Here is a 25,583-nt window from a genome sequence, read left to right as displayed (position 1 = left end):
ACCAGAGAGGGAAGGATAGAGATATTTTCCCTTAGATTTCCAATGTCCAGTGGAACAAGAAAGCTACAGCCTCTTGGAAACTCTCTGGCTGGATCTAATAAATAATGAGAAAAGTCTCTGACTGTTGCCTTGGCCATGTCAAACTTCTCTTCAGACAACCAGAAAATTCATCTTTCCTATTAATCTTCCTGACTTTGATGCCAGATTCATGGGTTATGGTCTGTTCATCCTGAGAAAATGTTATCTGAGTCAATATTTAGACAGAATAAGCCTTAATCACAACATAGTTATGCTTCATTAAAGAGGGTTTCCATTTGCTTCATTCGGAAAATAATGCAGAACGTACCAGATGCAAACAAATTGGGTAGATTTCCTATTCATGAAACTCTTTCTTTCTCATAGAAATAAAGGGCTAATTACTTGTTCAGAAGCCTTTCTTTTCTTCCTTCAGAGGAGCAATAGGGATACATTTCCTCGACCTCTCTGGTATAGATATGCTTGTTGGGTTGTGCCCAACTCCTCCCATTGCTGGCAAGTAGATCCAGAATGACACAGACTGTTGTCCTCTTAATCCTTCCTGTAGGCACCACCCCAAAATGGTGTTCATCTATGATCCTTCTCTGGTCACAAAGACCATTCTGAAAAACCTTCTTTTAGGAGTGGTCCCAACCTTGGTGTACTCCCAGGTCTCCCAGGAGGGTAGCTCAGGCTGGCTGTAGATCCCACTTCACCTTCAAATGGAAAACATCCAAGGAAGAGTCCCCTGCCTGACACCTCCCATGTCCCCAGGGCTCATACCCCGTCTTTGGCCCCATGGCACAATCACAGGGGAAGAGAAAGTAGATGGAGGGGCTGAGACTAAGTCTACGCAGCTGATCCTTTCACAGCTGGGCACATGATAAAGGGCAGATCTCAGGAGCACGAATATGTAGAGTAGAGTGTAGGCATGGCAAATATGGCCTCAAAGCCCCTATACACAGCCATGTGGCCATATTACCATAGTAACTGACCATTCAGCTGTCCTTGATGTATTTCTTTATCCTCACAACATCCTGGCAATGTAAAAAAGTGCTTTCTTCTCCGTGTTGCACAGCGGAACCTGTGTGCAGTGGCTCACCCAAGGGCACGTAAGCAGGCTGTGACAAAATGATGCTGCCTTGTCTCCCGCAGCCTGGGGCAGCACAGAAATCACAGCGTTTTCCTTCTTTCTTGCACTAAGGAAAGAGGTTGCAGCTCCTTCTTCATTTGCTGTTACCCTTCACCCACGAGTGCAGATCAGACTAACTGGGGGAGGTTGCAGGGAAGCCAGTGGTGGAGGGAGGCCAAGCGGTGTGTCAGAGCCCGTCCCCTTCTCCAGGGCATGGAAGAGCAGATGATTTTGCCTGCAGTGCTCATAAAATAAATTGATTTCTTTCATCTCTCTCTTGAGCAAAGGCCAGTGCTGAGCCTAGCAGATTATTCAATAACATCCCATAAAAATATTAAACTTCTGTATCGGAACCAAATTAAAATTGTATTTCATGATGTGAACAAAGGTACCCAAGTTGATTTCGTCTCTCTCTCCCTCTTTTTTCAAATTTAATATCACACAGAAGAGAGAAACGAAATCTGTATTTAAATGGCTGTGGAACATTGTGCATTTAAAGTGCACAGCAAGTCACTCCCTAAAGCACTCCATATGATATGTAAATCTTTTGATCTTTCACAAAATGCATGAGTTCCATAAAGAATAATGAGTACTAGCTTGGGAAGTACAATATTGACTGTCACTGTAGTGCACTTAGCCACAATTATTATTTGCATGGCTTTTGCAACATAACTGGAGGGAGAGTCCTGTGAATATTTTTAATGCATTCTAATAGCTACTAAAAGAGATTTTATTTTATAATAGATGCATTCTTTCTTTTGGGTTTACAAGCATTTTTTTTTCAATTTATTCATTACATTTTTTACTCTTTATAAGAAAGCATCTATGGGGAAAAGCGGAAGAGCATTTAAGTCCTGAGGAAAGAAACAATTGACATCCTGCCCTGCCATTAGCTGCAATAAAGCAGAGAAATCGAAAATAATGTTTTTTTTATTCTTTAAGCCAATGAGTAAAGTTTAACTTGATAAACGATCTTAGGTATGATCTGCCTGAGGGAGCTTGAAGCGATAGTCCCGCTTTGAGGCATTTCTGAGAACCAGCCAGATACTCTGCAAGGTGTAAATGTACGGAGATCTCGTAGGATCAGTTTGTCAGTGACCGCTGAGGTCAGCGGAGCCTTCGGCACGAGTCCAGCATGTTGCCTCCGACTTTCAGCACGGAAAGGATTTAAATGCACCAGCCTGGTGGCAGTTGGTGCTTATTTCCAATACTACTGATGGGGAGGGAGAAGCTGAGCCACGGCAGACTGTGTGCTGAGCCTTTCCCATCTTTCTTCCCAGCCCTCTGGGGATGCATCAGCCCAGACCCCTCCTGGAGGTGGGGATCTGAACCCTGTCTCACAGAAGAAGAGATTTCTCCCGTCTTTCTCACGGACATCAGCATCCTGTTTGTTCACCCAGGAGATGAGAAAACCGTAAGTTCATGGTGCAGGAAAGCAAGGGAGGAATAAGGGCTAGAACTAATACCACATTAAATAAACTAAAATTAAAGAATTAACTTATTACACCTCTGCTTTCTGGTTCCCTTCCCGAAGCTCTCAATATCTCTTTGAAGGTCTTTTCCAAGTAGCTCGATGCATTTTTTTACTTGCATTACAACAAAGCCCAGAAGCTACAGAGCAATGTTAGAGTTGGTTGAGCTAGCGGGGAGATGGCTGACGCTCCCAGGAACACAAAACACAGCAGTTGGGCATGGATGGCTCTGTTGTTCTTGAAGAAGAGAATTTCTTGTAATGCAGAAAGGATCAAGTGGTCCAGAGAGGCACTCAATGAAGTCAAGTGCTGTTTTACGATTGCCTTCTCCGGGAAGAACGTACATGTGACAGATTGTGTGTGTGATAGGGCATTGACCACCTGACACCTCTCTGGTGTGTGGTTTACCCAGTCAGCAGGACAGATTTACAGCTGAAGAAACAACGCATGCACCAAAATCAAACCCAGAAGAACGCTCTGCGTCCCTGGTGACCACTTGGTTCAGAGACCAGACCTTTCCTTGTATCAGGCAACAACGATTCTCAATAGTTTGCATTGATCTGGTCTCAAGGTCCAGTCTACAAGGCGAAAGTAATGTTTTGTCTTTTTGTGCCTCAGTTTCTCTGACTAAAATAGGCATAGTGCTATTTTCTTTCTTTATGAAAGCACTTTGATGGCCAGGGAAGAAAACATTGTAGTTAATGGTGTAGCTGAATACTGACAGAGTACTGCAATAGAAAGCTGGTCCTCTGATTCGAGGCAGGCTTCAGGAGGATGAGGTGGTAAAAGACACTTTCTGAGCTCACTGCAGAATCAAAGCCCTTTTTCATCCAAAACAGGATTTGTGAAAATTTTTTCAACCTGTTCCAGCTTCATCCCAACCTAGGAAGGACTCAGGACTTGAAAAATTAGTTCTGTCCATGGCAAAGAAGCATCAAAATCCCTTTGTCCATTTGACTACTTGGTTTAAACTCTGACACGTCACTGGGACATGCTTTTTCCCATTTTTTCATTGCTCTCATCTTTGAAGATTTGACTTCTGCCCAGCATGGATCATTCAGCTGGTCTTTAAAGGACTAATGAGACTAGTGCAGAGGATGACTTAGATCTTGTGATGTGAGCTAATTCTTTCTGTTTTATTTCCTGGTGCTGAATTGCCCTATGTCTTCTGGTATAATTTTTAGTTTCTCACCTTAGAAACTTTGCTCCATGTACAAGCCTATATTTAACGGTAAGAAAAAGACAAATGAGTTTGGGCTGAATGACCATATTGTTGTCTGTAGAACAAGAACCAGATTGTTGATTTTAAGGCTTTATTTTTTTAAGCCTGGACCATGAGGATCATTTAAAAAAAAAAAAAAAAGAATTCCTCTGTGAAAACATTTGTCAGAAATAAGCTGCACCAGTTCCCCAAAATCTACTGAACTTGTTTACCTGGTAAGACTTGTAGTAATTTTCTAAAACATATTGCCATTTATTATGCTCTGGAAAGGCACTATAGTGATTTCAAGAGGAGAAAACCAAGAAAGATTATTCATTTCACATCCTCATGCAATTCTTTTGTAGGTGGCTTTCAACAAAGGGTGATATTGGATTACATTCATTTTGGTTCTTAATAAACTAGTAAATCTCCCATTGTTCTATGTTGTCCAATTATAAAAGCAATGAATATGAGACTAAGCACTTCAAGATAACCATAGCTTTAAAGATAGACAAAAAGCTTTATAGATTAGGATCAGAATAAAACTGCCATTTTTGCAGCATTTTGATGAATAATATTTTGTGAATTAAAGCGTTCTCTCTTAGGAATGTCAATAAATTACTCTTTAAGTAGGAACCACTGCAAATCTCAGGAAGAGTTTCCAAATATCTAGGGTACTGAAAAAGAAAGGAAGTAAATCCTTCCTAGAAGTCATTTCCTTGCTGTCTGAAGAGGTGATTATGAAGGGTATTTCCTGAGGTTTGTTTGCCTGTAGGAGTCATCTGTTGGGATTTTCTTGAACCATTTCTGTTGCCTTCCCATTTAGGATGTGGTGCCTTTTCAAACATGCTTCTAAGCTACATTGTGTTTCAAAAGTTGAATCTTTAGTGCTTTGTAAAGGCTTAATTGGCAATAAAAATTAGCAATTTGAAGTCAGGATTTGCTTATTTTGCTTGGTCCAAAGCAAGGGGTTCCAAAGTCTTCCAAGAACTGCTTCTGAGAGGTCTCTGGAGGTAATGAAGAACAACAACATTGGCAACTGGTTTAAATTCACTGGGCAGGGGCTGGACCACTGTAGTAAAATTTTAAGCATCGAAAGTTGGGGGGGGCGGGGAAAGAATTGCAAACCACAGCTGTAAATACCGCAGACCAGATTGCTCTGTGGGCTTGTGAACTGGGATCGTTGCCTTACTCAACTCAGTAAAAATTCATGAGACATTTACAAAAGCATCTATTAATCTATTAATTGCCAACAGATTCTTCGTCAGCAAATCCTTAATGGAAAGTAGAGCCCTCCACCCCTTTAATCCTCATAATCCTACCTTGCATGCAACTTTCCAAACTTGTGATGTGGAATGGCTTAATACTGTAAATTTGTCCATTGACAGAGAAGCAGCGATGACATATGGCTCTCTCCAGTGGTGACACAGGATAAACGTCCCATCCAGTTGCTCGTGCTAGTTGTGTGTTAAAGCGCAATATAAAGGGAATGTGCGCCACAGATGTCAGTTTGGTAGAGAGGAAAATACGTAATGAAGAGATGTAGTAAGATGCACGTGGGCAGGTGTGGGGTTTGTCTAGATATCTGAGCCCAAGCTTTAAGCCTTTGTCTCATCTACGTGAAGGGCCAGCACTCATGTCTTCCATTAGCTTGGGCTAAGATGAATTTTTGCATCAGGAAACTGCTACAGCCCCAGAGAAAGCCTGAATCCTCTCTTTGAATGCAGCCTGGGAGGGACACCATGCTTGGCAGGTCTGGCAGCAGCTTTAGTGGCATAGCTCAAAGGAGAAATGAAGGGTAGAAGAGAAGATGCTTCCCTGCAGTCAATCCTCTCCTCACATCCTTACCCTCTCACTGCTTCCCAGGATTTCAAGCATCTTCATTTCTTCCCGGATGGCTCTTCCATTCGAGAGTGAGCTGCTGGGTAAAAATAATTCTTTTGCTCGGGATTGTCAGTCACATCATGGGACTGTGCCTGAAACTGCAATCATACTTTTTGATCAGTTCTGCTGAAACAACCTGTTGTCTTTTATAATAACATTTCCATTGGGAATATTCAGATGCTGAGGCTAAAAAGAACCATTTCATAGCGTACAGACAACTACACACGCAGTGACTTTGCATTTTTATCTTTTTGATTTTCCAGTGGGTGTATTTGCCTGGGTTTTTTTTCAGACCATATCCATCTGCTTCATAGTTCTTACAAAAGCTAGTTTACATGCAATAATTGCCATTAAAAATGTGGAGAGAAAGCTCGTTGCACAAATGCATTGTTTTGCTCCCTTTAAAGCACACAGAAGCTACAAAACTACATGAAGCTGATTGATGGATGGGTTTATTTAATTATTACTTTCAGAAACATGTTCTCTATCTTGCCCATAGCAGGTGCAGGCTGTGACGTGGCATTTGCTCTGGTAATTATGCAGTTTTTTGTAAATAGCAGAACAAGTCAGGATGAAAGATAGCACTGCCCTCAGGTTGTGGGAAATTATTCAGCTTTCTCTTTACCGAATTTCTAATGATACGTTTAAAAGATAGGGTCGCTTTGATTCCTGTTGCACCTCCCACCCCCACCCCTCCTTACTCCTGTGACATGAAACTCAGAGAGCGAGAGGGAGTGGGACTGGAGGATGAACATGTGGAAGGGGCAGTTTGTGGTGGATGTTGTTATCGCAGTGAGTTACTGCGGGAACCGAGTGAATAATAAAGCTGATTCGGGTACCCTGCGCTGCAGTATAGCATTAAAAGGCACTGGGATGTAAGAATTAAACTGGTCTTTTGGCAAAGCTAGTGCTTTCCCAAGTGAGGCACTGCAGCCGACCTTCCAGCCATGTGCCCACAGCCTGTCTTGCTCAGGTCTCCTTCAACGTCCTCCATCCTGTGCTTCATCCTGCTCTTCTGCGTTTGAAGGAGTCTGTAGTCAGAGTTCAGGCCATTCTCCAGCATCGCCATCCCTTGTTTCTTTCCCTAAGCAAAGAATAAACAACAGGTGCTGTGCAGGCACATGGGTGTACTGAAATTCTTCTCTAAGAGGAAGACAGCCAGCGAGGAATGCCGAGGCAAGCATCCCCCAGTCACCAGGAGATCCTTCCACGGAAAAATGGGATCTCTGAAGAGACTTTGTCATCCTCTGCCTGTAAACTGTTCCCTGAACACCTCCTGCCCTTGGGGTCCAAGAACACAGCGTGTGGCTCCTGGCTGTCTGCTACATTCAGATTTGGAGTGGGGGCTCCACAGGAGTAGCTGTCCCCTTTCGCGTTGATTTAAGATAACAGGAGATCAACAGCTAAAGCCTATTCCTGTACTCTGCTCAGAGCAGAGCCACAGACAGCTCTTTTGCAGTGGTGTTGGGCTTGCATGCCTCCCAATGGCTTGGGTAATGTAAGGATGTATAGAACCTCCAGGCAGTATTTCCAAACTTGGGTGCCTAAAAATTTCCATCAGGGCCAACATTTGCAAAGCCAGCTAACAATCTTGTGGACTTCTTTTGACTACTCAGTTTGGTCCCTTTGAAGTGGCTCAGCTGGGTTACCCAGGACCACTGGCCACCCTGGGTAGGTCCTGGGTCCAAAGCCACATCTGGGAGATTTGGTATCTTAACATCTCCATTCTCGGCTCACGTTGCTGAGAGCTGCCCGACGTTTTATCAGATGTACTGTTGTACTTGCACTTCACGTTGAAATCAATAGGAATTGATGGTGCTTGGCACCTGCTGAAGACACAGTCTTGCTTACTGATGGCAGTGTGTAAATAACAGGTTGTGAAATAGGCACCCTTTGGAAATGTTAGCTTCTCTGCTCTCTATCATCAAGTGTGTGATGAAATGAGAACAAACCTGACAATGAAAATGTTTAGTTCAGTTTATATGAGCTTAGCTGAACAATATAATGTTTCAATGGAAGGTGCAGAGTACGTATATGAATGAAAATCAGTTGATTGTTACCGTGTGTCTATCAAAATGAAAATAAGGTCATTCACAAATCTTAACATTTTATGGAGGGGAGGAATATTATTTTAATTAGGATTAAAAATATTATCTACTTAAGATGTGCCCATGCATATAGTTCTGGCATAGCCTACGGCAACACCTATAATTTTAAAATAAAACTGTTTTTTCCAAGAAGGAAGTAATTTTGAGTGATAACTAATTTAGATAGTGCTAATTATATTGGTTGGAACTTGCAAGGGAGTCAATGCATAAAAAGTTGATTAAAGCAAAGTTATAAAACAACAATAAAAAGCTCTAACTCTGCTCTTTAAGATGTTCTGAACATTTTAATGTTTGTTCCTGCCAGCTGTCTTAGCTGGGCTGCAAAGTGAATGTTTCCATGCACCTGTTTGAAATTAAACGAGAGGAAAAAGTAAGACTTCTCAGTCAGTTTATGAACAGTGGGTGTATTCTACACCCTGAAATACTGATGTAATAAGTTACATAGCGACGTAACTCATCTGATCCTTTGGTTGTCTCTTTTTTGAACTGATGGTCAGTGTTACTGTGGCTGAGTCAAGCAAGGAGGAGTAGCTGACAGGATTTGTGAACGTTTCCATCTCTTGCAGCAAAGCAAGACCTTGCCTGGGGTTGCTCCCTATAGGTTCTTCCAAGTGCATGGAAGATGTCTTATGATGTGATGTAAATACAGCTGGACCCTACATTTACGTGTTTTCTTCTGGAAGTGCTTTCCCAGCTTGGATCCCATAGATCAAGAATGCCTCATGTCTACTTCCAGCTGTTTCATCTTTGGTTTTACACCTGCAGTGAACCCTGCAGCCCTGCTGTTTCACAGCTGGACATGTAAACTCTTAATGTCAGAATGGACAGACTCATTCATAGCTTTTTGGCCAGGAAAAGCACAGGCTTGACAGCGTTGTCCGTGGCGGAGGTGGTTAGGGTTCCTCTGCCCAGGCTAAAATTCTATCTTTCTCTATCTTCAAGTTCTTCTGCTGGAAAAGTGAGTTTAACTGACCCTAGCAGAGACGGACCAAAGCACGGACCTCCTTGAAGCGTGGGGAGAGAGAAATGAAGAACATGGTATAGTTAGTTCTAGCTGGATACTAATTCTGCTGATCACCTGTTTTGGGTTTGTGTGGTGGGGGTTTCGTAGCAGGGCAGGGGCTGCAGCAGTGGCTGCTGCAAGAAGTTTCTAGAAGCTTCCCTGGCTCCAAGTCGGACCCGCCACTGGCCAAGGCCAAGCCCATCAGCAACAGTGGTAGTACCTCTGGGAGAACGTATTTAAGAAGGGGAACCTGCAGTGGAGAGGAGAGTGGGATGTGAGAGCACTAGCCCTGCAGACCCCCAGGTCAGCGCAGAAGGAGGGGAGGAGATGCTCCAGGCGCCGGAGCAGAGATTCCCCTGCAGCCCGTGGGGAAGACCATGGTGAGGCAGGCTGTCCCCCTGAAGCCCAGGGAGGTCCATGGTGGAGCAGATCTCCACCTGCAGCCCAGGGGGGACCCCACGCTGGAGTGGGGGCATGCCTCCAAAGATGGCTGTGACTCTGTGGGAAAGCCCATGCTGGAGCAGTCTGTGCCTGAAGGACTGCAGCCCATGGAGGGGACCCATGCTGGAGCAGTTGGTGGAGGATCGTCTCCCGTGGGAGGGACCCCACGCTGGAATGGGGGACAAGTGAGGAGTCCTGCCCCTGAGGAGGAAGGAGCGGCAGAGACAACGTGTGAGGAACTGAACCCAACCACAATTCCCCGTCCCCCTGTGCCGCTGGGGGGGAGGAGGGAGAGAATTCGGGAGTGGATTTGAGCCAGGAAGGAGGGAGGGGTGGGGGGAAAGTGTTTTAGGTTTTATTTTACTTCTCAGTATCCTTGTTTTGATTTGATTGGTAACAAATTAAATTGATTTGGTTTTTTCCCCAAATTGAGTCTGTTTTGCCCATGACCATAACTGGTGAGTGATCCCTCCCTGTCCTTGTCTCGACCCACGAGCTTTTTGTTATATTTTCTCCTCCCCATCCCACGGGGGGGGAGGAATGAGCGAGTAGCCTTGTGGTGCTTTGTTGCTGGCTGGGCTTAAACCATGACATCAGCATTTCTCAAGCCATGTGTTCCCTACCCTCCTGGTTGAATAATTTACGCAAGAAGATGGTAAGGTTAGTGAGTTTTCCTGAGAAATCAGGAAGATCTGACTGAGCTCCAAAAAGAAGCAGCTGATGCTTTTATCCTAACTGCTGGACCTTGCCTGTGAGCATCCTAGTTTCCCCCAGCTGTATGTGATACCTCTTCTCACCACGTCATTGCTTGTGCTCAGAAGTTTCTCCTATGGGAGCTACGCTTTTGTGCTCTCCCTTTGCTCAAATTTTGCTGTTTCTTGTAAACATAAACAGCCCAAAGCCCGGAATTGCTTCACTTTGTGCATAAATGTGGGCTGTTGCCAGCTGCAGAGAAGTGGCCGTGGATCTTTTCTGCTGCCATACGGTGGAGCATCCCAGGACAGTGCATTGCTGTGAGGAGAGATAAATAGAAGGCAGCAGCAGAAGTAGAAGGCAATATAAGCACTCCTCATGTTTTCCTTGCGTGCTGCTCCTCTTAAGCAGCTGCGTGAAGGTCAGGTTTTTGCATTTTAGGCTCTTTTCCTATGCAGATAATCATCACTGTGCACAGTGAAGACCGTGTGCACCTAAAGATTTTGTGTGTTACACAAAATTCTGATTATGGAGTGTTGAGGCAATTTTACCTTTCCAGTTTAAATTCAGCATTATTATTATTATTATTGGTGTTTCTAGGGCTCATATTTTATTTTATTTTAGCACATATTTGCTTAATGTACAATCCATGGCACCCTATGAGCACTTGAGCATTTGAAATTATCAAAAGAATGGACAGATGTTAAAAGAAAGGGAAAAACAAATAAGAAATAGAGGTATTTAATATAAATCAGCTAGACTGTCTATAAGAAGCCTGGCATAAGTCATCCTTTAATAGAGCTGTAAGAATAATTAATTTTTCAGTTCAGTGGTCAAACTGAAAAACTGTGAGGGAGGAAGGAGAGGAGGTGAGTGGGGTGGGAAGAAACGGGGAGAAATGTTTGGGTCAACCTTAAGTAACAATTTCTTGTTTTCTCTCACTGAAGTGAAACAAACACATGTATTATCTGTTCCTTTGAAAAATGGCCCTAGCTGCATTTCTAAACAAACCCTTCCTTCTAGAAGCAAGGCCTGAAGATCACAGATGGATGGTGCTGACACAGAACACCTTTACTTTTCTGAAATTTCTCCTTCACCTTTCCTTTCCTGGCCAAGCCCACTCAATAAATTTACCATTAGTGTGCAAAGACCTTTATTAAACATACAAATTGTCAAAACCTGCTGCCCAGCTTCGAGCTGATTCTGCAGCATCATTTTTCAACAATTCTCAAATTGTAGACCCTGTAAGATATTTTCAGCTGGAAGCAAGACCCTTGCTTTTAAGTCTACTAACAATAAGTTTACTTTTCTTAATGAACTTTTCAAGGATGTTCTAAAAGGATCCTCCAAGCTCCCAGGAATGCATTGCCCAGGATAGGGGATGTACTAGGGATAAGGCCATGGATGATCTCAGAAAACGTGGATTTTTCATCACACCTCTGCCATGAGTTGCAGTACAGACTTTGTCCTCTTCTTCCCTTTTGTAAGAGCCGCTTGTTTTCACTGTATTACAAACAAGAAACCAGACCGCTAAAATATATATATAGGTGCCTGGCTGATAAACACATAAGGGTAAATGTCTTTGTGGGTAATTAGCAGAGATCCTAAAAACCAGAGATGCTTTAAAAGCATGCAAGCAAAAGAAGTTGCAATAAGAAAAATCTTTGAAGGGGTATTATCCAATTAGTACTGATAGCTCTGCTAATATGGCAGCAATTAAAATGTTGTTTGTGAAATAAATAGGAGAAGACCTAAATATTCTTTGGACTTACATATGAATAATGCTCTAATATCTGGTGGAATAATTATAATGAAGCTGTAAGTATTCTCTCATCAGTTGTTTACTGAAATAGCAGTCTATTTAATCAGTAGCAATGAATTCAAGGTGACTAAATATTAAATATGATTGGCAGCTTACTGCTTGGACTAAAACGATTAAGTAACATGAGAAAGAAAGTGACAGGTGACTTCAGTCCCCTCGAGGAAACATGCCCCAGCCAGGAAATGGGTTGAGACTTCTAATAATATTGGTAACAAATAAGTGCTGAAATGTTTGCTTGCAGCAGTCAGTCTGGAAAGGAATGCAAATCCTGTTATACATCTTTTTCATCTTGGTGAGGTTGCAGTGGCAGCACTCGCCAGCTCTGAGGTACCGTGCATTTTAACTATCCTGCAGAGACACGCATTGCTTGAGATGTGTCAGATTGCCGTGCCAGCAAAGCTACTCGAATCTTCAGCGCTGAAACAAATGCAACCGTCCCTGTGCAGACTGGCTGAGCCGTCGTGGCCTGATGCACCATCAGTTGCGTGGTCTCTCACGATCACCCTTTTTGGAGTCTTTCCTTGTTAGGTATCCCATTGCTTTGGATTCGGTTAGACCAATGGGGGTGAGGGATGAATTGCAAATCGATTCCAGGAGCCTCCGAAGATCAGCGTGACTTGGCTTTTGCCCCAGGCTCTGATCTGGGGTTGCTGGTTGCAGCTCTGGAAAGGGAATGCAGCAAGCAAGGCATTTCCACCACACTGTTTCACAGGGGGATGCAAGGTGATCCTTTCTCTAAACTCCATATCCAGTGAAAGCATTTGCCACTTTGGGTAAGTCTGTGTTTCTATTTTTAGAGGGCTGAGGTTCCTAAATCCCTGCACTAATGAGAGCTTCCCCTCCAGTGTGCACCGTATCCTCGTTGTGTGTTAGTTGTAGCTAATGCTAACTCAAAGGACAAATATCTGTGAGATGTCCACACTAGAATATGCAATAGTGTCACCTTCCCCTGGGCCACATTGTGGTAACCTCGCTGGAAGAATATTTTGCTCCCTGGCAGGCCCAAATCAAAGCACCACTATTCTTTACCAAGCATGACAAATTCTCACCCTACTGCTGGCAAGCCCCAAATTAGAACTAAGAAATTAAGGCACAAGTTAGAATAAGAAACTGGCCAGGGTCATGCAGGATATCCATAACTGGGCCAAAACCTGAGTCCAATTCTTCTGTCTTTCATCCCAACATTCTCTTTCCTATCTGGTCCTTCCAGGTTCTCAAGAGCGTCTCCCTCCTTTCTGGTTCTGTGGAACAGGTGTCGAACCTTAAATCTGCTGCATGGCACGCTGTAGTCTTTGCTGCTGCTATCATCTGCTTCTTGGCCAAAGTAGCCCACTAAAGAAGTTGGGGAGCTTGGGGCAGCTACAAGGGCAGGAATTGAGACTCATTTCTCTCTCCGTGTCCCTAATGGGATCCTAAGTGTAGTGTAGACATGAGTGTCAATGCCCTTTTACACAGAAAATAGAGAATGAATTCCAAACAGTACTGGAGACAGCTGACCCTTTTAGCACAATGCTTAAATATTCTAGTGCCGTGCCAAGGCAGCATGTGCAGAGTAAATATTTTAATCCCTAATTAATCACTTTGGTTAGATTGGTAAAACAGAAGTCTAATGAAAATAATTTGAAATTTCCTTCATGAATAATTGCATTGTTCAGGGGATTCTGGGAAGAGTCAACTGGCTGACCTTCCATTCTTGGGCTGCTCTATTGCTATGAGACTTAATTTGTGTCCTTCAACCCTTTTCAGTCACCATCACGAGATTAGAAATACCTTTCATGCAGTTTAGCAGCAACTATGCAAAAGGACAGTGCAGTCAGCAGAGAGGTAAGAAATTAGCACATGCTTCCCTGCGGTGAAACACATACAGTATGGCACATAGGACAGGGGCAAAGCTTCTTTTCCACTCCGTGTCCCTTTATTATGTCCTGAACATGATGGATTGCGTTGTTTATTGAAGTATTCATGGCCATTTTTAATTAGAGATGTGAGGTCTGCGGGTGCCAGGGCTTTGGGTATTTGCAGGATTGGAAAAGAATTTGCTTGTTGATACATCCTGATGACCGGCACCATGGTTGGTCTCGTGGCTCCAGGGGAATTTATTTCCTCCTGTAGGTCCTGTCTTTCCGGTGGCCCAGTGTTAGGCTCCAATCCTGTCTGGAGACGATGGGTTGGCTTGTAGGACTGGGCCTGACTGGTCCAGTGAGAGCAGAATTACACCCTCCCTGCTCACTTCAGCTTGCATTTCTCTACAGACCAGTTATAGTTTGCTGTGGAGGGAAGTGCAGCAAGGTCTGTGGTCCTTCTACAGACTTCCCCCTGTTAAAAAAACCCCACAATATACTGTCCTCTATCTCAGTATAGTTTTTCTTGTGCGTGATGGTTGCAACAAAGGATTGGGCAGCTGGGAGAGTCCATGAGAACAATTGATGTTCTGCAGGCAAGGATGTAAAAACACATCTTGAATTGATAGATCCATGAGTATCCTTCCCAGGGAGGTTCTTTCCCCAAGCTGTTGTGGAGCAGACCTGCTGCTGGAAGATTTGTTTTCTGAAGAGCTGCAACTAATGTGTCTACTGAAGATGGAGTTACTGTGGAGAAGTCAATACCATCAGACACTGCAAAGCTGCTGGGCTTCTCTATGGTTTTTGTAGAGTTACTTCTCGTCCAGGATGGTGGGTTCAGCCTTTGAAATGGCCACCAAAGCAGGTGGGGTTCATGTGAGTGTGCAGGTCAGGGCTTTATACTGCCTGCAATGGTGCGGGAGGACAGGGAGTGAGAGGTGGGCCATGTTACGTGACTGCTCTGGATGCTTCTCATCCACAGCAGCTGGGTTGGGCATCTTCTTGCAGTCGTTTGATCCCAACTCCAGCATGAAACTCTGCTGTGCGCTCCTCAGAGCCTGTGGCTGAGGGCACGAGCAGAGGAAAGTGGGACAGGGAGGAGAAGTAGCAGCACAAGGGCAAGGAGGATGGGCAGAAGCGTAATTAATAGGGGCTGGATTTCGGGCTTAGGGAGGTGAGGAGGATGGGGGGAAGCAACTGTATCGTACATAGTTCAGAGAGGGAATGCAAAGTTTTTGCAAGTAGGCGGTCATGAAATACGTGGCAGGAGCATTGACAAGGGCAAGGTGGTTTGGATCCTGATTTGGGGGTTGGTTGTCTGGAAGAGAGGAGTAGAGTTATGAGTATGGGTCAGAGCCTTGCTTTGGCAGAGGGAAAGATGTGGTAGAAAATGATTTCTTGGGCCAGGAAACACGGTTGTCCTTGCCAGTGCCTCTAGCAAGCTGGGGACGCCTGTGAGCATGGCTCAGAACAGGGGCTGGTGAAAAACTCCACTAGAAAGTGTTTTCTATCTACCAAGGGAATGACTTTTGAGGCAAACAAACAAATTTAAAATTTTTATTTTCTTTTAGAGGACAAATAATAATCACTGTTCGTCTGCTAGTGGTTTTACCTGATGAAGCCAAACTTTTTGCAACGATTATCACTTCATAGCATCTTGCAGTCTCCACTTTCATTTGTGTTTTTTTTCTCCCACATTCACTAATTTACTTTTCTATTCGTCTGCGCAGTTGTCGCTTATCAGCCATGGAAATTTACAGATATTAAATTAGCTACAGGAGGGCTCTGATATTGTTCCCTCAATGCTAGAGAAACCTATTGAGAACTAAAGGAAAAACTATTAATGAAAACTGAATGAGAAGGCTATAAAGTTCAAACAAAGTGTGTTCCCTACCTCACAAGATCTGGATGCATGCAAAATTTCATGAAAATTACTCATAAAATGGTATATTATGTTTTTGCTTCTTCAGCCAAAAGCATTGTTGAAATATTTTTATTCAGTGCAAAATATATTGGATGATAATGATAATTAATGTACTGAACCATTTAACAAGGAGATAATAAAGGATATGAAGGGTTTATTATAAAAAATGTGACCCTCACCACAGGACTTGAACTTGCTACTTTTGACAATACAAAGCAAAACCTCTACCCTCTAGGCTAGAAAACGTCTTCTCCAGTTGAGATGAAGATCATAAAAGAATGTCATGAAAATGAACCTTGGTTTTACGTGTGGGGAAGGAGACTAAATCGGTGAGTGTCTCCAGCAATAGGGTAAATATTCAGCAGTTTGGGGTTTTAGGGTGATTATGTCTGGACCAAAATGGAGGATAAAGCTTAAGATCTTACCTCTCCACTATGATGGTGATGCTCAGCACAGTGCAGTCTTTCTATGTGATCATAAACCAAAGCTAAATAAAACCAAGTCCCACTTGTGAAGGAAATAGTACAAAGACTCCTTGCAAGCCAACGGAGCTTTTGTCTGTGTGGAAGCTGCCTACAGACTTCCAGCACAAATGGCAATAGGAGCTTAAAGGAAAGAAGTAGAGACTCAGTCTGCAGTGTGCAGTGTGCAGCCTTTATTTTAAACCTGTGCCTGCTTTCAGTATCATCTCATGGTGAGTTCTGCGTATTGCCCCTTAAGCAGGACATGGACAGGCTGGAAGTTCAAGGGGAAAGTAAAGGAAAATGAGGGGTATATCCATGTCTGCCCCTTGGCAGAGCCAGCCAGGAAGAGTCAGAAGCTTCTGGGTCTTTTGGACTTGCTGGGGCAAATTGAGATTTGCTCAGTAACACTCAGATTTCCCCCAAGAAACAAACAAAAAAGTAAAATAAAATGAAAAATTGAAAAGACTCCTATTCCATTGAAATTCTCTCATATATTATTATTTTGACACAAAGGATGTAACACAGAACAGATAAAGTTAAAGTTTGCTTTTCAGCCTAGCTTTCCTAGCTCATGACTTTGCTCTATATTGAGGGAAACCGGCTAGAGCCATTACTGAATTTAGCCAAAATACCTGAACCAAAATGATAATGAATCTAAGAGGCTGAAGTCAGCTTCAACACCCCAAAACCCACCCCGCATTATGATCTGAGGATGGACAAACCTGCACCCGTCCAGAAGACAGAACTGAGCACCTAGAGCCCTACAGCAGTCCAGAATATTGATCCAGCATTAAAATACATGGACCTTATTGGCAGCAGTGACCTAAATACAGGGACAACCAAGTGCTGTCCTGAAAATCAGAGCAAGAGCCATTGCTAATACTGGAGAAGCTGGAAGCTTGTCCAGAATATCGAACAGAGCACAGAGAGTGCTGAAACCCATCTGAAATCCTGGGTGAAATTCAGACAATATTTTTGCAAATTAAAAACTGGCATGTCAGAAAAATACAGTCAGAAACAACAAAGGCACGGGATGCCTGATGCTCTGTGCAGCCTGCTGACTCAAACTTGCTGCTCCGGGTTCCTAGCGAGCCATTTTAATTGAAAGTGAGAGCGTCTGTTGCAAAAGGTTGGGAAGTCCTGCTCTAAATGACTCTTTCTGGGGTTAACTGTTGCAAAGAACGAGTCAGATCCCAGCTCTGCCATCAGCACCAGGAGTCAGTCCTCCCCCATCATTAATTACTTTGGTTACATTTCTTAATCAGCACCGCCTGGATCTATTGGCGAGATCCCTGGCACCACGCCAGCACCGCCACTCCGACTAGATAAAATACACCGCGCGGATAAGGGGAGGAGGGCAAGCTTTGCTCGTTATTTCTTCTCTCTTTGATGCTGAATTGGTTGGTTTTCTGACACAGACCCTTCTGTATGGCTTCTTTCTTTAATAGAGCCGCAGGATTGTTGTCATTGTGGCTTTTGTTTGGTTGTTTCTTTAATCGACCTTCCAGCATTTCGGAGGGTTGTAATTTAAATGAACCGATTCCTGTGAATGGCTGTGTCTGGGCACTTTTTCCCAAAATGTCAACTAACCGCAGATCTTGACATAGCTGTAAATTAAGGCAAAGGTGAGGACAAAGAGGCCCTTGAGACTTCTCCATGCTACATCCCAGCTATCTGCCTATGACGCTTGCTGGGCAACAACTGGAAGTGGGACTTCACCTGCACATTCCATGAAAAATTGGACCCTGCAGAGCCAGACAAGTCACAGACCTAGAAAGACGGGCTTGGAGAGTCTGGGTCCCAGCACGGCAGCACCAAGCGAGCAATATGTGCCTTGGAGCACAAAGCCATCGTGTCCCACTTTGCTCAGGGCTGCTGCCTAGGAGTTTTCTTTGGGTTCCTCACCCCATTTTCATCCCCTCGCCCCAGCACACTTTTATTAGCTGAAGACTTACAGTTTTGTCCTCTCCAGGTTAAGCAGAGGGGCTGCCACCCGCTCCACCTGCCACCGGCTCCATGCAACTCTTAGGGACTCCTCACCAGACATCTAGGGATTGAAGGGGATAGGAGAAAAGATGTTATACCTTCACGTTGCACTTCTCTTGTAGGCAGAGGGTAAACCCAGGACATTATCAGAAGTCCTCTGCAGTTATGCTGCTGGGAAGGGAGGTTTCCTGCAGGGAGGCCTCTTTGTGTCCAGGAAAGGCGTTTATGTGAACTGGGCAGCCAGCTACTGAACTGGGAGAACTGCTAGATCCAGGGAAGAGCCTGGCTCCTCGCTTAGATCAAGCAGTTCAAGTCCTCTCCACTGCCATTTGCTTTGTCGGAGGGAGGATGAAAAGCAAGCATGGCCGGTTTCAGCTTTTTGATCTCTCAGATTATGTTGTCTCACCGTGAGACCAGTCAAGGGGGAGAGGCAGGGCGAACCCAGAACAATCACAGCACATTTACTGTAAGGGATTACAGTTTTTTCCTTGGAAATTTCACAACTGACTTTAATTAAGTTTTTCCAAAACCAGCAAATGCACAAGGCATTAGAGAGGGAAAAGGGTACGTGTGCGTGCGTCTGTTTGCCGGATGGGATTTTTTGCAAGTTTTCCTTCGTCTAATGAAAATTTGCTTGGCCGTTCCCATTGAAACAGGCTGTAGCCAAGCTTCAGGTGAGCTGATTCCCCGTGGCGTGGCCCTAGGATCACACACTCATGCCAGGTCGTGATAGCTGTTGGGGGGGGTAATCTTTCACTGCTAATATCCCTATAGCCTGTGCAAAGCATGTGCAAAGAGTTATAAAACTAGTGATATATATACATATATATATATATTGCTAAGACCTCCCGTGGCATAGCTGTATTATTTCTTTAAATATACTCTTTGGCTTGTTGATGGCATCTCTGTCCCTGGCACAGTGGGACCTGCTTCACTGCCAAAACCCCTAAAGGTGCTGGGTTTGCTATCACTTCTGCTTGTAAAATGTGTTATCTGAAACCACCTCTTCCTTGGCAGCATATTTTCTGAGCAGGTCACTCACTACCTCTGCAAAATAGTGTGCATTTCATTTGTCTGCACGGGGGTTACTAATAAAGGATGTCATGAGCTCTCAATGAAACAAAGTCTTTGGAAGTGGGGACCCAGAAAAATGGACACAGTGTACTCGCAGAATGTTCTTAGTAGCACATGTGAATTTCTTTGCACTCAAATTAAGCAGGATTAAAGCAGCTAAACTGTTGTTGCTCAGTTCTCTTGGATCATGTGACAAAGCCTGAATCGCTTTTAGTCACTGGTATAGGCCTAAGTCAGTCCCTTGATCTCCAAATTAATTTTTGAATTGAATGATTGTGTGGGGTTTTTTTGTCCTAATTGAGTCTTCAAGTGAAAAATGCTTAGCAAACAGATGGAAAACTGAGGACAAAAGGCTCTATTATGTAATTAAAAAAGGGAGAGTTCACTACAACAGTTTGAAATTAGTACTTGGAGACTCTATTTATTTTTTCTTCATAAAATCCCAAACAGTAAGTGATACACAGTGTGTTTTGCACAGCTTGGTGGAAAACCATGAAAAAGGAAGAAAGTGAAAAATTTGTACTGGCAGCAGCTTTTAATGGATAGTACAAAGTGTCTGAGTAATTTATTGATCCACTCCTCATTTTTCTTTTATTGATATGGCAGAAGGAACAGTTTCCCTGGGAAGAAAAATGTTTCAAGTGAAAGCAGCGCAAACCTCAAAGGTAGTTCACGTATGTGTTCCTGAAAACCCTGAATTTTCCCCTGAGAGATGCACCAGCTTGTTCCAAGTTCTGCAGGACCCTTGAGGCACCCTGGGGTTTTCTTGCTGTTCCCCGGACACTGGGAAGTAACTCCCTACAAATTTGGCTATAAGTTAACGAGCTTTAAAATTGTACCTAGCAGGTCTATACGAGGTCAGGATCCTGCTGTGGGAGGCACTGCATACACATTGCATCCCAAAATTCGTATTTTTTGTAGCCAAATGAAGGGTGGCGAAGGGTGACCGCTCTGCAGGCAATTGGGCTGGTGAACAGAGGTGCACCAGGGCTTGTGGCTCGCAGATGGGGCAGAGATGGGCACACAGCCCCAACCTCCTTTGGGACAGTAAATTAGCTTTTAAGGAATTTCTTGTCTGCTTCGTGCAGCCAAGAAGAGTTAGGTCTCAATCTCGTGTGTCTCTTGCTGTTGTTATTAGTTTTGGAGGGGGTGGTTTCTTTTTTACCCTTGAGATACTGAAGCAAGGTACCTCAGACCAATGTTTTGGCTCTGTAATTTTCTTTCTGGTGGGCTGCTTCTGCTTTCCAATATATTGAGTTTGGCTTAATGAAGGAGTCAGTCCTGGACCACCTGAGACAGCACTGGGCTGGAATGAAGGGGAAATAGCTGGAGCTTCTTCAGGATGCTCTCTTTCATTCCCACGTGCAAAGTTAATTAATATCCCTCTCTGCTAATGAGCAGGAGTACATGGGATATATTGATAACTAGCGAGTAAATGGGATTTATTGATAACTGCTGAGGTCCAATTAGAACTCCAGATTAAAATGGGCCACCATTTAGCCAGTTGGCTCCTTCACATACAGCTAGTAGGTGACATTGCTCTTTGCCCATGAAATCCCTGTTGTTACTCACTCTAGTTTAGCATGAAGCTCATCACTATAGTTGTGCTTGTGCCGACTATTTTTCAATGGTTAGGGCACATATGTTTGCTAGCTCTTTACCTCCTATTGTCCTGGCAACTGAGTATTTCTAAAGCTATCCCAAGTTACAATCATTACTTAATATAAAAAAGAGAGAAACCACCCAAATAGTAATTAATTTTCATCCATCATTATGGGAAGGCCATCAGCTTTGCTGCGGTGCAGAGGCAACCAGCACCAACAAGAAAGCAAAGAGTTGCTTTTCTATACCTTGGCATTTGCTTCTAAGTGCTGCTGCCACATTTTGTGGGAGTTGCACAGTTTTGTGGTTGGATGGATCTTGGACAGACACCATCGCTTGTGTTGGGCTCTTCCATAGCCCTGCATGGTTTGGTCCTCCGTATGTGATCCGTGGAGATGCTGTGTTCACCTGGGGCATCAGATTGCTCATAAATACTGTGCAAAAGAGTTTGATTCTGCTTATTCAAAACCTCCTCAAATTTCCTGGCATAATTCGTTGATGAATGGTAGAAAGGTTCTGGCTAAGTGTGTCCATATATGTAAGAAGTGAATTTTCCCCAATGAAGCATCTGGAAGATGCTTGGGACTTACCAAGCTTCACAGAAACCTGCATGGTATCAAGTCCTTCTCCTGGCCTTCATGTCAATGCTAGCATTTATCTCTCACTGGGATCTTGTCCTGCTCCTGTCGGAGTAAAGGGACAGCTCTGGCATATGAAGAGGGAGCAGGAAGGTCTGGGCTATAAGCTCTGAAAAGGAAAAAAGTTGGGAGAAAAGTAACTGCAAACAGAGCAAGTAACTGCAACTTCTTTCCTGGGGTGAAGATGTGGCGCTGAGTCCAGTACAAGCAGGACCTGGCTTTGTTCAGGCAATTAGTGAAAATGGGATATCAGCTGGATGGGAGAGACCTGTTGGGTCTAACTCTTCAGTGGGATATTTCCACGGGCCCAGGGTTTTCTAGTACTTTGGTTGGTCTGCACTGCACTGTGCCCACGCACCAGGAGGACCACCGGGATGGGTGGGATGTTTCCCGCAGCAGCTGCCCCCATCTCCCAGCAGGGCTGAGCGCGCAGGAGCCCAGTGGGTTTGCAATGCCTGCGTTAACAGCCGATGCTCAGCAGAGCTGAACCACAAAACCGGCTCTGCTCCCTCTCTGGGCTGCTGCCAGCACACCCCACAGGTCTCCAGATCAGAGCTAGCAAATCAACTTTCCTTCTTTTTCATGATTTTCCTGAATGAGAAGTTTGGGGAAAGCTTTTCTCATTCTGCCTGAAATAGCAGCACATGAACTGGGGAGGAACAGGTCTAGCCTTTCAGTAGAGTTCAGACTCTGCAACGTCAGCAATTGTTTCTTGCCATCACAGTGTAAAACTCTTTTCCCTTTCAGTTCACATTATTTCTTTCTGCAGAATGCTTTCAGTACAGATAATGCACATGAAGGTACAATACAGCCAGTTGTCTGAGAAAAGAAACCCGTTTTCTTCTAGTGGGTGGTAGGTAAGAATTACTAATCCAATCTGCTTGAGTTAACGCAAAACAAGGATTAGGGTAAAGTTCCCGAATATGTTAATCTTCCTTTATAGAAGTAAACTTTAGCACCGCTATCAGCCCCGTGGTTTATAGTTCATGGGAACAATGAACCAATTAAACTTGAGCAGAAAAAAATCTTGCACAAGTTTCCTGATCGTTACCTAATACTTTGAATTCTTTTGATTCTTAATTATTTGCCACTGTGTCATAGACGGAGGAAATAAAACATTGTTTATTATTCATTAGGCTGTTTCTAAACATATCCATAATTAACTGCATCTTATTGTAGTTGTTCTTTTCATCTCCCCTTCTATGAAAGTAGGTATTAAATGACATGTAAGGGCCTGGATAACTGATATAATTGTTGGCAGCACAAACTGGCGGCTTACTGGAATGGTTGTGCCTATTCATAGTCAGCTAGTTGTGAAAAAAACACACTTCTTTCTTGTGAAGAAAAGGAAAGGGTCATTCAGAAGCATTTCTCTTAGGTATTGGGAAAGAAAGATTACTTTATTTCATTTTTGTAAATGAACACTCAACAGAAAAATGTCCTCTGGCTTTAGAAAAGCGAGCCCATTCAGAAAACCCTTAAACACTGCTTTAGCCCTGTTGATATCCAAAATATTCTTACTTGTTGCTGGATCATATTCGCTGCTCTTATTTTCAGCAATCCACACAATTTGGAAAATATTACTGTGTATTCTGGATTTTCTTCTGCCTTTCAGATTTCTGACTGGGGAACAGAGCAAAAGGAGGATAATTGGACTTACTGTATGAGACAGAAATGTCAGGGATTTACTTTTAAATGCTAAAGGGTCCATTCTCCTGTCAATACATGCACATGAATCTTAGGCACGTCAATTCAGCAGCTTCCATGGTGGTGGGTCAGAAAAGCCATCTTGATTTTACAGTAATAATGTAGATGTTATACCTAACCAGCCTTTGACCCTCGCAATAAGTGAAAAATGCAGCAGGCAGTCAGGGTTGTTCTTGCAATTTCAGTATGTACCTGTGCTTGTTATAGATCAAATCCAATGGCAATCCAAAGGAAACACTATTTCTGGGAGATTCTGATGTCACCACCACTTCTGAAAACCTCAGTGATTATTGAGGATTTAATTATACCTGAAAAAGAAGGGAAGCAACCCTCTACCAAATACATTTTTGTGTAGTTTCATAGCCAAAGTTCCAGTGCAACGTGTTTTATAAAAAAAGGCTTGGGAGGAAGCATGTCGGACAGAAGGACGCAATGAATATTGCAATCCAAGCTAGAGTTCAGTTTATTAAGTCACATTTCGAATGTTCTCGGTTAACAGAATTGCAGTTTAGGGAATGTAATAGGGCACAACAGATCACTGGGCAGAATACAGTGATCTGTAGGAAAGCGCTTGTGAAAGGCTCATCTTATCTAGTAAAAATTTAGTCCACTTTTAGATCCCCTTGGTGTAAAGTGGGCTCTCATACAAGGCACAGAACTGACCCCTTCATGCTGGAGTTAAACTTGTCAGCAGGAAGCAAGGGCTCCTCCGAGGCATTGACCCAGCGTTTGGTTTTCAGTCCTTTTGTTCAATTCCCTTCACTTCTGCTTTTCACCAGAGAGGAGCAGACAGCTCAGCCATCACCCTCCTTGGGAACAGTTGCTCCATGTCTTGACTCTTCTATTCATCTCTGTGCTCCCCTCTGCCAAGCAAAAACCTACGGAAAAGTGCAAGTGAGGTTGGGGGATTTTTTTAGACCAGCATCAGTGGAATCAGCGTGGCATAAGAAACGGTGCTGCTCAGTGCATCACCACCTCCCACCACAGATAATAGGGGACTCCTTCCCTGGATTTAGGTAGAAACAAAGCGTACACAAGTCTCAAACGCAGCCAGGACATCTCTCCCAGCTTTGAGTGCACTTGCTATTTTCTGAGAGCTCAGAGAAGCACTTGGCTGCGGGGCGGCAGGTTAAGTGCAGTCTGTCTGCGGGCCAGAGACGCAGAGGTGTAAACTGGGAGCGCTCCCAAGATGCCATGTTACATCTTCTGGAGAGCTGCCCTGCTCCGTCAGGCTCCGCCACACCGGGGCCCCATCCCGTGAGCTCTGGAGCAGCCCCGCGGCCGCTCGGAGCCAGTGGGAACAGATGGCACTCAGCACTTGGCAGCATTAGACCCCAAATCCCAGGTCCTGGGTTTTTTTTTTTTTTGTCTAACCACCAAAAATCCTTTTCAGCTCCCAAGTGGCGAGGTAGCAGCAAAAACAAGGTGGAGCGAGATGCACCGGGCAAACCCGGCTGCTTTAGTAAATTTTCAAAAGTAGCAAGTCCTCTCTGCAAGTCGGCCGGTGCACAGAGAAATAGTCCAAGTTTGAGGCTGAGGGACTTTTCAAGCTTGTATCCCTGCTGTGGCATATAACGAACAGACAAAAACCCCTTTCTATAACCTCCGCTGGCTGCGACATTTGTTGGTGTCTGTGGATCTTATTCACAGCGCTTTGTGCAACACTAGTACTAATGTAACTGTATTGTGGCAGGAGACTGGAGAGGGCAGCGGATCACTCGCTTGAAAACATGACCTTTTAATTTAAACAAAAGACTTGAAAAAATGAAAGTGGGTCTTAAATGCAGTTTAATCAGTCAGGCGAAAGATGTCTAATGAAGCTGCCAGACAGATTTGTAGCCAGACTGTCACTTTACCCATCATGTTTACAGCCTCCAGTGGTGAGATTAGGACTGGGTGAAGGCACAGTCTATCCAAATTTCCCCGGTCTGCTCCTCTACCATGTCTGTTAAGTTTTGACAATTTGACAAATTATTTTGCTGTGTTGTCTCTAGACCTGGAGGAGTTGAGTGTGGCGCTCCCACCTTTGATCGCAGCTGAGCATTGCCTGATGCAGGGACGAGAAACCCAAAAGGATGCTTCAATGCTATAAAATCAAGGTAAACCTTTTTAGACTTTCTGCTTTATGCCATTTTGCTCCTGACTGATCAGTGCTAAAACCCCTGCTTCTTAAATAAGGACAGCTGAAAAGTTTCAGAGCAATTTTTTAACATCTTGATTCCCTCCACTGTGAATCGATGGGCTTTTCTTTTACCAGAATGTCTATTTCTTACTTAAAGCCGCTGGAACGTTACAGTTATGAATAGGGCAGTTGTGAAAACCTCTAAGCAGTTGTTGCTCCATCAGAAGAGACCTACGCCAAGAAAGGACTGGCTTTAACGAGAAACAAGTTAGAAACCTTCCCCAGAGTTAAAATTCCTGTCTGTGTGACCATCGAGGCGGCAATCACACGTTTCTCGCCAATACCAAATTGGTTCTATTTTACATTTCTGGATGTACAATAGGTATTTATTTTGCAGGGAATATTTGCTACTTAAGAAGTTTTACGTGGCTGCCTGTTGTAGAAACTAACTTCT

Source organism: Haliaeetus leucocephalus, unplaced genomic scaffold (assembly GCF_000737465.1).
Source record: "Haliaeetus leucocephalus isolate CR32 unplaced genomic scaffold, Haliaeetus_leucocephalus-4.0 Scaffold678, whole genome shotgun sequence".
Lineage (NCBI taxonomy): Eukaryota > Metazoa > Chordata > Aves > Accipitriformes > Accipitridae > Haliaeetus > Haliaeetus leucocephalus.
This window is presented reverse-complemented; position numbering follows the sequence as displayed.